The sequence below is a fragment of the Ascaphus truei genome, chromosome 6, assembly GCF_040206685.1.
Source record: "Ascaphus truei isolate aAscTru1 chromosome 6, aAscTru1.hap1, whole genome shotgun sequence".
In the NCBI taxonomy this organism is placed as follows: domain Eukaryota; kingdom Metazoa; phylum Chordata; class Amphibia; order Anura; family Ascaphidae; genus Ascaphus; species Ascaphus truei.
This window is the reverse complement of record NC_134488.1, coordinates 61,853,086-61,865,629: the sequence shown is the minus strand read 5'-3', so window position 1 is coordinate 61,865,629 and position 12,544 is coordinate 61,853,086. Positions and strand designations below refer to the sequence as shown.

Genomic DNA, 12,544 nt, shown 5'->3' with positions numbered 1-12,544 from the left:
GGACATGTCCATGGTCCTTTCTTTTGCCACCCTCAGAGACAGGTATGATCCCCCAAGTGGGACATTTTCAGGTACCTTCGGATCCATGCTTTTGTGCCTAGCTCCACCTCTTGACTTTTTTCAAGTCACTGCCGCAAGACTCCAATTCAGAGCGTCGACTGATAATTTATTCCTCAATCTTTCTCCCCTCTCTGAAAAAATAATTCCCTTTTATAGCCCAGTGGGAAAGAGACCTAAACCAAACTCTGGAACCAGAAATATGGGGGGAAATATTTGAAGAAGCAGCAGCCACAAAATGTATATGTACACAGATCAAAGAAAAATGCTTACAAAGTATTATATAGGTGGTACCTAACCCCGGAGCGTCTGGCCAAGATGTTCCCGGGAACGTGTCCTAAGGGCTTTGGCCAACACGCCTCGTTTATTCATATGTGGTGGCTGTGTCCCGGGGTGGCGGAGATCTGGAAGAGGGTACATAGGCTGACGTAGAGAGTTCTGGGTATTGACTTCCCTCTTGACCCATCGGTATGTCTCCTAAACAAACCTCAGGAGGATATGGACAGATACCAAAACATACTTATTAGCCATATGACAGCAACCCGCGTTGCCATAGCAGCAGCATGGATAAGCCCTAGCCTGGTGGTTCTCAACCAGATAAAAACAAGACTCGGTATTCTCTTAAAATGGAACGACTTGCTGGGATTCTGGGTGACTCTTGCTCAAATTTCAGAAAGTATGGCAGCCATGGCTGATTTATGAGACTCTGAACACGCAAGGATACCCCCCCCCCCCCCCCCCATAAACCAGTCCAACATTATCCAGTGAAGACCTCTGTTTTCGAGGCAGACAGCCAAGCAAAAAAGTATAAGACATCAGGGTATAATTTAATTTGAAGTATATGTATGTTTATATTTACTTATTTTTGCCATTGGTCATTCATTGTGTATTTTTCTAATGGAATATGTGCTCGTCGGGAATGTTGCACCATTCCTCCCCACCCTCCATCCCCCTCCCATTTTGATTTCTGTATCCCCCTCCCCTCCCAATTGTTTGAAAAACTTAAGTATTAAAAAAATAGGCAAATCAATCTTTAAAAGGTGATACTATAATGCAACTTCAGTGTATCTTGCATGAAGGAACAGGTGATATGCAGAGAAGGGGTTAGTAATTATCACAGCTGTTCAGCCTTGATGACGGAAGCAGGCTTATAATGATGCTTTTCAGCTGTTGCAGATATAATTTATTTGTTGGGGTTGGATCAGTCACTTTAAATGGTAATCTGATTGCATTTTAACATCTTGAAATTAACTTCACTCTTAAGCACTAAAGAAATGAATCTTCACAGTTTTTTTAAAAGACCAGGCCTGCCTTCCTTGCATGGAAACATGGCCCCCCCACTGGCTCCGGCGTCAAATGATGCTGCAGGGGTTATGTGACGTAGCGTTGCCATGGCAATGCTACACCATATAACCATAACGACACGTTGCTGGAAGGTAAGTGAAGTTACAGAGTTACTAGTCTTGAACTTTCTCCATTTGTAGACTATCTTTCTGACGGGATTAGTTGGGCCCCAAATCCTTATAAATGTTGTTTTAACCCTTTTTAGACTGATTAGCATCAGTAATACAGAAATACAAAAAACACAGCGCACAACGCTCATAGTGCATTAAATGATAATTTTAGTAACCGAGGTAAGTAATGTGCGTACATTTAAACAAAATTAAACAAGCATTTCAGGGTTATTGTTACCCAAACACCAACGGACGCTCGTGATGGTCTCGTGGCTCTCTCCTTCTCACTCCAAAACAGCCTCGGTGTAGGGCCTGGATAATCTCCACTCCAGTCACTGGTGTGCCAGCCCCTTGCCTCAGGGTAGGTCTTCAGCAGTCTCACGTTTATGGTAAACAGCAGTCCCGTTTATTTTGCGCAATGCCCGCTACTGCACAGGTCCAGCTGGCAATCGAGCAGCAGAGCGCACGCTGTTTGGCGTCCTGCTCAAACACTTCCTGGTCTGTGACGTCATGCAATCGCGAGAGTTCGCCGCGAGTCTGCAAATCACCGGACCGGTTCTCTGGGAGTGCTGTGTTGTAGGTGGCTCGCAAAGGTCTTACAGTTCTTTAATCCAATGCGTTTCGAGACCACATGGTGAAGACCCTGATGAAGAGACACATGTGGTCTCGAAACGCATTGGATTAAAGAACTGTAAGACCTTTGCGAGCCACCTACAACACAGCACTCCCAGAGAACCGGTCCGGTGATTTGCAGACTCGCGGCGAACTCTCGCGATTGCATGACATCACAGACCAGGAAGTGTTTGAGCAGGACGCCAAACAGCGTACGCTCTGCTGCTCGATTGCCAGCTGGACCTGTGCAGTAGCGGGCATTGCGCAAAATAAACGGGACTGCTGTTTACCATAAACGTGAGACTGCTGAAGACCTACCCTGAGGCAAGGGGCTGGCACACCAGTGACTGGAGTGGAGATTATCCAGGCACTACACCGAGGCTGTTTTGGAGTGAGAAGGAGAGAGCCACGAGACCATCACAAGCGTCCGTTGGTGTTTGGGTAACAATAACCCTGAAATGCTTGTTTAATTTTGTTTAAATGTACGCACATTACTTACCTCCTTACCTTGGTTACTAAAATTATCATTTAATGCACTATGAGCGTTGTGCGCTGTGTTTTTTGTATTTCTGTGTGCTTATAGGGGGGACCAGAGCCATCCCTGGTGTCACAGCTGCAGGCGCTCCCTACATTTCAAGTTATATTTATGGTCACCCATTTATTTTATATCACTTTATCACGTCACTTAAAGTATTGTAGTTGCGCACCTTTACTCTGTTCACCTTTTTCACCTGATTAGCATCAGTACCTGCTTTTCTGTGGACCTCAAAGATTTCTTTTGTTCGTGGCATGTGTTTTCACACACCTGTATGGTGAAGACCAAACTCACAAAGTTTCCGATCTTTATATAGGGTGGGGCCTGCCAAACTCTCACCTGAAGATGTACCTAATTATTTAAACACTTGATTCTAATGATCCCTTTTAATTTAGCTGGTAACACCAGGGTTTTGCTTACTTTTGCACATAACCTGACTCTTAATTACTAATTCTTTGTCTAATTCATACATCATTTTGTTTAAAAAGACATGTAATAAGTTAATATAAACACTATTGGATATTTAAGAAAAGACTGGTTTTGATTCAAGCAGTAGGGTACAGTAATTAAATGCGCGCTGGGCGTTGGAAGTTTTTCTCTGAAATCCCTCTTCAGTGCTGCTCCCCGTCTCCCGTGATCAGCGGGGCTAGAGAAAACTCACACATAAACAGACAAAAGGATGGGGGCGCAAAAAAGAAGGAATGAATCACTAAGTGTTCAAAAAGTATATAACATTTTATAATGGCATAAAAAAGTACAAGGCTTTACAATAAAATGAGGATCTAGTTGATCCAAGTTCACCAGGCAGGTAAAAAACACAACAGGAGCTCCGTAGTCCAAACCCCCCACCCCCCCTCCGGATCGCAGATGGTATGTGCCGAGGGGAAGTTCCAGACCGGCATCTGCTGGTAATCTTCCCTGCACTTGTGTAAGCAGAGCTGGGTCTACAGCATCATCACGTTCATACCCAGCATGCAAATGGCTCGCCTACGGGTTTCGTGTCACGTGGGACACTTCGTCAGGGCATATATTTAGTTTGCTCCAATGAGCATTGTGGCTATGCCCTGACAAAGTGTCCCACGTGACACGAAACGCGTAGGCGAGCCATTTGCTTGCTGGGTACGAACGTGATGATGGTGTAGACCCAGCTCTGCTTACACAAGTGCAGGGAAGATTACCAGCAGATGCCGGTCTGGAACTTCCCCTCGGCATATACCATCTGCGATCCGGAGGAGGGTTTTTTTTGGACTACGGAGCTCCTGTTGTGTATTTTACCTGCCTGGTGTACTTGGATTAGCTGCAATTTTATTGTAAGTCCTTTTTTATGCTATTATAAAATGTTATATACTTTTTGAACACTTGGTGATTCATTCCTTCTTTTTTGCACCCCCATCCTTTTTGTCTGGTTTTGATTCAAAGGTTATCATGGAAAATCTATGTAATTTCTGTAATTATCATTGGGGTTCACAATTTTTGTCACCACTGCATCTGAAAAGATTACAATAGCACTTTTCCCCTCCTTGATAGGGTGCTTTGTAGTCTGAATGGACTCTGTTCTACCTGGTGTAGTGGATATGTGAAAATAGGCATAGTTTACCATGTAAACGCTACTCCAGGCCTTTGTAAATGAAAATACAACACATGGCCAGAAATAATAAGGCTGGTGATCTGCTTTTAAGGGGCATCATATTGAGCTCATTTTCAGGATAGGTCATTTTTGAGGGGCATTGCACCGTTGTCATACATACTCACAAAAGGCATTCATCACTATGATTAACCTAGATCCATTAAAACCTATATATCACCTAGCTTGCCTGTGGGGGTATAATGTTCAGTCTTAGACTTGTGGCAAGTCATTAGTTATCCTGTTTCCAAGTGAGGTCCAAACAACCCCTGGCTATGGACTTGAAACAAGAGGTGCAAAATACCCTAAACGACAGCTGCTATTCCAGCCAGCCTCACAGCACTATAAATCTTGAGCGGAAAATGTCCCACTTCCGTGTTCAGCTGTGCAAACAGACAATCAGTGCTGGTATTATTTTAAGGGTACTAGTGAGTGGCAGCTGGCTTTCTGTAGGTCAGTGGAAACTTATGGTAGCTGATGTCAGATGCTATTCCATAGTGATAAACTGGATACGTCGGTATTTCCCTAACACACAACCCCCACAAGCCTCTAACTTTGACAGTGACAAAGCTGCTTGTTTGGATCGAGCTTTGTAGATCACTTGCATACTTCACCCCTACCATAGAATTACACATTATCCTTCGCTAATCATACTACTGCTGTGCCATTGTATTTCAGTTAACCTGTTACATTTATTTTGTTGACATAAAATGTAACAGATTATCAGTGTAAGAAGATGAAGTATCATGGCAGAATGTTGACAAAGCAGACAATGGAAGTAGTTTATATCTGTGTATATAGCACTGTAATTTGAATACACGTTTGCATTGAAGTTGCTATATTTTTTTTCTTACATCTGAATTTGTTGGTTTGGAAATGTGCCCACAGCTGGGAAATAACGTCACTTTCTTATAGTTTTTTTATTATTTTTTTCGGCATACATTTTCCCTTCTTGCTTTGCCGTCTTATTTCATAGAAAAAGTACATGGAAATATTCATAGAAACATCTTGAGATGTTTGAGGAAAACAGCACACTTGGAGATTAGAGATGGGGGGGGGAGCAGCTTTCAGAAAATTGATATTCAGCCAAATTACCTCGATTTTAAAAAAAAAAAAAGTGTGTTCAAAAACTGTCCATCACATTTAAACTATGTATTTATAGTCTGTGGCTAAATGCTTTTGTAGCACTGTCTAATTGTATTATACATCTTTCTGTTTTTGTTTTTACCTCATTTGGACATTGGTGTATATGTGTGTATGTACAGGCAGTCCTCGGTTATCCAACACAATGCGTTACTCAAAATGGCGTTGTAAAGCGAAACTTTGTAAAGCGAAACACGTTTTCCCATAGGAACACTGTTTAAATGAAAGGTTCCGTTCCTGAAGGCATTTTTAACACTAAAATACACCAAATATTTTAATGCGGCAATAAGATATGCAGCACACACATAAATTATATAATGTATATACTGTATTATATAACATAATAAATAATATATTATATAGTATAATATTATATATACGCTCTTACGACGCTTTGCAATGTTGTTTATGTGAATGTGTGTGTATATATATATATGTGTATATATATATATATATACACACATACACCCACACACAACGTTGCAGAGCGTTGGATAAGCCATTTTGGCGTTGTAAAACTGAATATAGGTATGCATTGCATAGCGTTGGATAAGCCATTCGTTGTAAAGCGAAGCGTTGTAAAACGAGGACTGCCTGTATATGTTTTACTTCCACTTCATTATTTTTTGTTTTCGTTTTTAAGGCAAAAATGTTTAACAGGATATGGAATCAACACTTCCATTTTCTTCTAATACCTTTTTATAATTGTATTTATATTGGGCACAGTTCTAAACCTTTTAGGTTGGAGATGAGCATATACTGAAATGTTGCATTTCATGGTGCAGAATTTCTGTTCCTCCAAGCAGAAAACAGTGTTGCTGTTCTGCAAGTATCTTACTGACTTTTTTTTCTTTCCCTCTAGATTTTATTTGCAGAATACGGCTTGCTAGACATCTTAAGGCCTGTTGGGCTCATTCTGAATCCTGATAAGGTAATTTCATATAAAAGGAAAGCACACATTTAAATCTCGAGAGAGAACCAAGTTCTGTTCAGCTTGGCTATTACATTTCTTTAACAAGACACCTTTCCTATCACACCTAATGTTTTACTCACTACTTTAGTCTTCAGATGCTTGTTTTGTTGCCTGATTAATTTAATTATTTGGCCCTATTAGAATATTACAGTTTCGTCTAATCGCCTCCAATTCATTAAGGACATTTTTGTGTGTTTTCTGAAACGGTGGGGACATTTACTAGAGCCCTATTGGATACCAGAAACTGAAACAGCTATTCTTGTTACCAGACACCAGCTACTCAATGTAAAGTTTTTAATTTCAAGCAGCTTGTTTAATTAAACTAGTATTTATAGGGTCACTGTCCAACCTTGACTAATGTGTGTTGGGAAGTTAACACCTCCTGTTAGCTCGTGGCCCATGGAAAGTTCTCATGCAATATAAAGTACTCCTTTGTTTCTAGAAGTTCAGCACAGCATTAGGGCAGCTGGGATTCTCTAGACAGCTCTGTGTATGGCTGACAAGAATAGCCCACATTTTCTAGCACTTTTCTTGCATGTAATAGGTAACTTTAGCTTATTGCGCTGATGGTGAGGCGTGGCACATGTTCTATGCTGCAAGAAAGGCATCTGTTGGGGTTTTAGCGGCAATCCAAGCGATGAGTTTTTATTTAAAAAACCGGGAATGTAGGATGATGAGGTCTCCGGAGCTGTACCCCGTTAATTTAATCTGCGGGGACCCCATGCTTCCTGAGATTCCTACCTGCATAAGTGATACCAGTAGCAGCTCTGGCTGGGGTTCCCGTAATGGCGACTTCAAAGCTCCAACGTAACCAGAACCTTTAAACAGGCCAGAGATACCAGCACCCCCTTCGGAGACAAGTATCTCTGGAAGCGGTGGGTCCCTGGAGCAGAAATTAATGGCGTTCAGCTCTGGAGACCACCTACTTCAATTCTATTTTTTAGAAAAACGCATATCTTGTACTGCTCCTTTTAATACTTGCAATAAAACATTATCCCCCTATGTCTTTTCATACACTTTTTTAGACTGTCTGTGAGTGCTTCTTTACATTGCTGTATTAGTGTTTAATTACTTATTTAAGGATTTCTAAGGAGAATGTGAAAAAAAGATCAATATTCTCTGTATTTTTAGTAGTACTTTGGTTTTCTGCAGGGAGTTGCTTGAAATGTAACACAATATTCGAGCCTAATTAGTTGAGCTGTTTGCACATTTTATAGAACCAACATTACCATCCAGTAGTTACATTTATATTAAATTATTATTTATTAATCCTTTTCTATTGTTTCTTGCTTATTTTACCAGATTGTTGCTTGTATTTCCTCTCAAATAAGTCGTTAGCCAGTTTAGGTGGCTCAATGTGGATTATAATGAAAACAAACATTTAGATTGAAAGTGTATTATGTTTATATATAAATATATATTTTTAGAAGGGTGAATATTTGAACAAGTTGCACGTGTCGGAGATGTGAGTAAATGATGGCAAATCAGATTAGTCTCAAAAGGCATGCAGTTTTACCAAATTAAATGGGCACACTAGGGATTTCAAAACCTTTGGAAAATATTACCTTAAAATTGATATGGATGAGTTAAATCTCACCTTGCATGTACTTATTCAGTGTTAATGGAATAAGAGAACACCCTTATGAAGTGTCTGTTGTCCACCAGTGATCTTTAACCACAGTTTGAGAATATTGTTCACATTTGTTTTTGTGCAAGCTTATATTACATTTCTGTGAAATTGGTTTCCACAGTGAGGTTTGTAGTTATGTAACATATTATACAAACACATTTTAATTGCATTCTTATTAAATACAGTCTTATATTTGTTATATCTATTAATGTATTTAATATCACTTGTGAAGGTTTACAGGTAAAGGGTATTTTTAACTTCTTGCTGCTAAAAGGTACTGCAATCAAAATTGTGCGCTATGGGAAAATACTGAACACAGCTTCAGGGTTTAAACAAATATGCCCAATCCTCTGAAAGTGCATGACAAGCTGCACCTGTTCTTTCATAAGGCCAGTAACTCATTTACAGAGAAGCACTCTCCTTAACTACCTCACTGCCAAAACACACCACTACCCAAATCACCATTGCAGTCAGTACAGCTGTCTTTTTCTAACAAATAAAGCTACCTTCAAATGTATATATAGCATATACTTTGTTACATTTGCAATCAAATATTTTATTTCTGCTTTTGCTTTCATAAAACCGACACTGATTACCGGTTATGTGTATGTTGACAATCTCGCTGCGCAATCAATAATGCAACAATATATTAATATATATGGTCATATCAAATCTTTCATTGTTGGACGTTTGTTTAAAAAAAAAAATTTTAAATCCATGTTTCTGTAGCATAAACCATATACAAAATAGATCATTACAAGAAATGTCACACGTGCTTTTTCTCACATTCATATTTTCAGTGGTTCGCTGTAAAATAAAAAAATGCTGTAATTAAGGAGCCTTCTTGCCTGGTAGACCAGGTTATAAATTCTGGCACAATGTCATCTGTTGTAAAATGATCTGACCGTTGAGTTGCAGGTTCCTGTGTTATCAGAATAGTTTAAGGTGGCATTTGAATATTTTTTTATTATGGCGTCTTTAATCTTTGGACATTGCAGCATTACGGATATTGAGCCTTGGTGCCATTGTACTGTGGAGTTGTTATTTATCTCTGCCAGCTTGTCTGGGCATTGACATAGCAATGTTGCTGCAGTACAATTAACTTGGTAACTATGAGTCAACAGGCAACATATTAAACCTCTCAGAAGTAATTGGAGGCCCCCAAAGTGAGGGCTAGAGGTCGGCTATATTAAAGCTATTAGTTTTCTAGGTGATGGTAAAATCTTTAATTCTGCTTTCCTAAAATTTTTGCTGCATTCAATGAACATGGTGGATCTTTGCATCCGACTCCCCCTTTCAGGAAATTAACATCTTCAGTGCCAGAGATGCCAGCCTCGCAATGTAAACCACTGGCACCAAAGGAATTAATGAGCAGGTTAAACGTGTATATATTTGGTTTCTTGCTTAAACCCAGCAGGGTGTTGCAAATAACGGACAGTGCAACAGTGAAGGTTGCATTGTTTGTTCAGTTGGAGACTACCCTCCCTCCTGAGATAATGCTCGACTGTATAATGATACTGTTAAACTCTAAACCTCCAGAGGGCCCCCCCATATGCCTGCTGATGTGTCATATTTGCCATATGTTACCCCCTGCTGCAGCTCCAACTCTTCCTAATAACCAACAGGAGCATGTGTCTTCACAGTAAGAGGGTTATGGGCGGGTGGGTTGAGGCTTGGGGGGTAGGCAGTGCTGTGAGCAGCTGCGTTTTTTTTAAAACATTTTTTTTTTGCTGAAGCCTGTTATTTTTAATAAAAGCATCCAGCAGTTGAAAGCCATACACATAATTGTAGCTTGTTGTACTTTTTGGGGGTTTCAGGAGGGCCAAGGCAAATGATGAACCCTTCTTGTGCTTTCCAAGTTCCCATGTGAAATCACGTCTGTTCTCAGACGCTGGTTTTCTTAGAGCGGGCTTACGAATGGTAATATCACTTTAATAGACCAGTGAGGGTGGAGCCTAGGCCCTAGTGATTTGCAAAAAACATTTTGTTGAAACCAGGAAGGAAATTTAACCTTTCTGGTGTGGCTGGTGAAGAACTCTCCCGCGCCTCGGCACACTGTAAGTTCTTTCTCTGATCTCTTGACACTTCCCCCCCACCCCCTTGCTGAAATATGATTTTGTTACCAGCACAATTCAGACTATATTCTAGTATTTATGCTACAGTATCGCATTGTTCTCTTTGGGGGGGATTTGGATTTCCCAGGCAGCAAAAGCTAGAGTCCAAGCAACCGGCCACTCCCAGTTCTTAGAGCAGCTTTGATTTATGAAGTGTAGCTGTTAAATATGTGCAAAGATACTTTTGCAAATGAAGGAATAAAATGCTTATTATTTTGGCTAGGATTGATTATTGGATAATATATCACTTTACAGGCTAATTAATGAGGTGGTTTCCAGTTTTTGCACAATTGTCCCAACCTCTCCCAAAAGCAAATGTTTTTGCCTTTGGGATCCCCATTCTCGTACTGGTGCACAAAGCAATGTGATAAAGATTTTAAGGGATGGGATCAAAAAAAAAATCACATTTAAGAGACCGGTATTTGTTGTTTTGGTTTATTCATGAAGGGAAACTATCTTTCTCGGTCACTTGTCATTTATTTGTATTTTTTTGTGTTTCACGCTTCTTTTCTTCAGTTTGCTGTGTGTCCCACCTGTTACTTTGGGCTCTGCTAAATAAAAAGTCCCTTGAGCCCCCTGGTTGGGAAACACACTGCCTTAAGAAAGCAAGTTTCCTTTTAAAATGCTGCCATTTCCTTGATCCTTTTTCTTTCAGCTAACATTTTCTATACATATTTAATGTAACCCCTTTTTCGGTTTACGAGGACTAAACTAATAAGGGAGTTTATATAACCAAAGCTCTAGATGAAATGGTTCAGTTGTCTAGAATTAGTTGCCGTTTATAAACTAATGCAAATTAAAAATGTTAGGCATTTGTGGTTTGAACAGTGTCCAGTGTTATAATTAATTAAACTTTGCTAGTGGTCTCTGTTGACTTTACAAGTCACATGTAGTTAGTTAGCTAACAGAGCTTGTAAGGTTTGTAGACTTTGAACCAAGTATCTGTACCAATGGCTTCCATGCTGTGGCTGAATTTCAGTTGCCACATTATTGCAATTGTGTTGCAGTATTTTTGTGGAAGGCCACATCAATTTCTGTAAGAAATAAAAATTTCAATTTCTACTAGCACTATATCATCAATACTTGCTTGTGTATACTTAACAAAAAAAATTCTAGGGAATAGTTTAAACCTTTCACTTTTTGTTCAGCCTTTAGAGCAAATGGAAGTGTGGATCTTTGTCTTGATTTTGACTGTGCAGTGTTGAAGATGTATATAAAACATGTTTAACCAATGTGGAGATGACATCTACAAATTGCTACTTTAATAAATTAGCAGAGATTTGCAAAAGCACACGTTCCTTATATTGTAACTGTTTCTCAATGTATTGCTGACCCCGATAGCCATGAAAGGGTTAAAGTGGCAATCTTTTCTAAAATATATTGTTGATCTTATATTAATGCATTTATTAGGAAATGCCCATTGAAGACCTACACACCTGTATTATACCCTTTTTGTGTGTGTGTGTGTGTGTATATACACGCACCACAGTCCCTGAAATCTCGCTAAATACCTTGTTCTGCACTTATTTAATGTGACAGTACGTAGCACTGTGTTGTTGTATGTAATCCACAAAGCCTCAGGCCATGTCAAGTTGTTTGTTCTACCCAATACCCTCAGGGGGGTGGAATCTGCGTTCTCCTGGGTATCAAAAGGATAAACAGTTTTCAATCTTTCACCTGCTGCTTTTTTGAGTGCCAAAAAACTTTGGAGAGCAGCAGAGTTCTGGAATAAAAATACTCTTGTTAGCTATTCTGGAAATATCTGTGCAGGTGTTAATGGTTCTCTCCGATCCAGTTTTGTATCTGTGACTGGCGTTTAAGAGTAAGGCAAAATAATAGGCACAAAATTTGTAAAGAAAGTGTTTTTAAAAATGTAATTCCCATTATTTTGTTAACTTTCTGCGCTTCCGGAAGTCAATTTTTACCTTCTATTTACTGTTACACTAAAAAAAGAATTTGGCTTTTTCCAAATCTTTGACATCGGTCAAAAGTTCACATCACTAGTGAAGGGGCTGAAGAAGATTGTGTATTTTTGTCAAAGAAAGTTTTAATCTTCACCTATTGGGGATGGGCAGGGGGAGGGTTCCCTGTGATATCACCTCATTCTTGCCTTCGCAATCAAAGCCATTGCATATAGTTCAATTACAAATCTTGAGGAGTTGATCAGTGGCGTGCAAGTATTTTATGGCACAAAACATGTTTCTGAGCTGGTGCAATACATTTTTGGGAAAATAAAGTAATATGTTTAGTTTTTTTTTTAATATGTGTGTGTGTGTGTGTGTGTGTGTGTGTGTGTGTGTGTGTGTGTGTGTGTGTGTGTGTGTGTGTGTGTGTGTGTGTGTGTGTGTGTGTGTGTGTGTGTATATATATATATATATATATATATATATATATATATATAC

General features: G+C 39.6%; 1 protein-coding gene across 8 annotated transcripts in view; it reads left to right on the top strand.

Annotated features, from left to right (window-relative positions):
* THRAP3 (thyroid hormone receptor associated protein 3) overlaps nt 1–12,544 on the top strand; it is a 39,230-nt gene that overhangs the window by 7,352 nt on the left and 19,334 nt on the right. For 7 of the 8 annotated variants that reach the window (XM_075604544.1, XM_075604543.1, XM_075604545.1 and 4 more), the window contains one exon: nt 6,288–6,356. The gene's annotated coding sequence lies outside the window, so the exon portion shown is untranslated. Of the gene's footprint in view, nt 1–6,287; nt 6,357–9,992; nt 10,086–12,544 lie in introns of those variants that run through there. The other variant, XM_075604541.1, reaches the window with a different exon arrangement.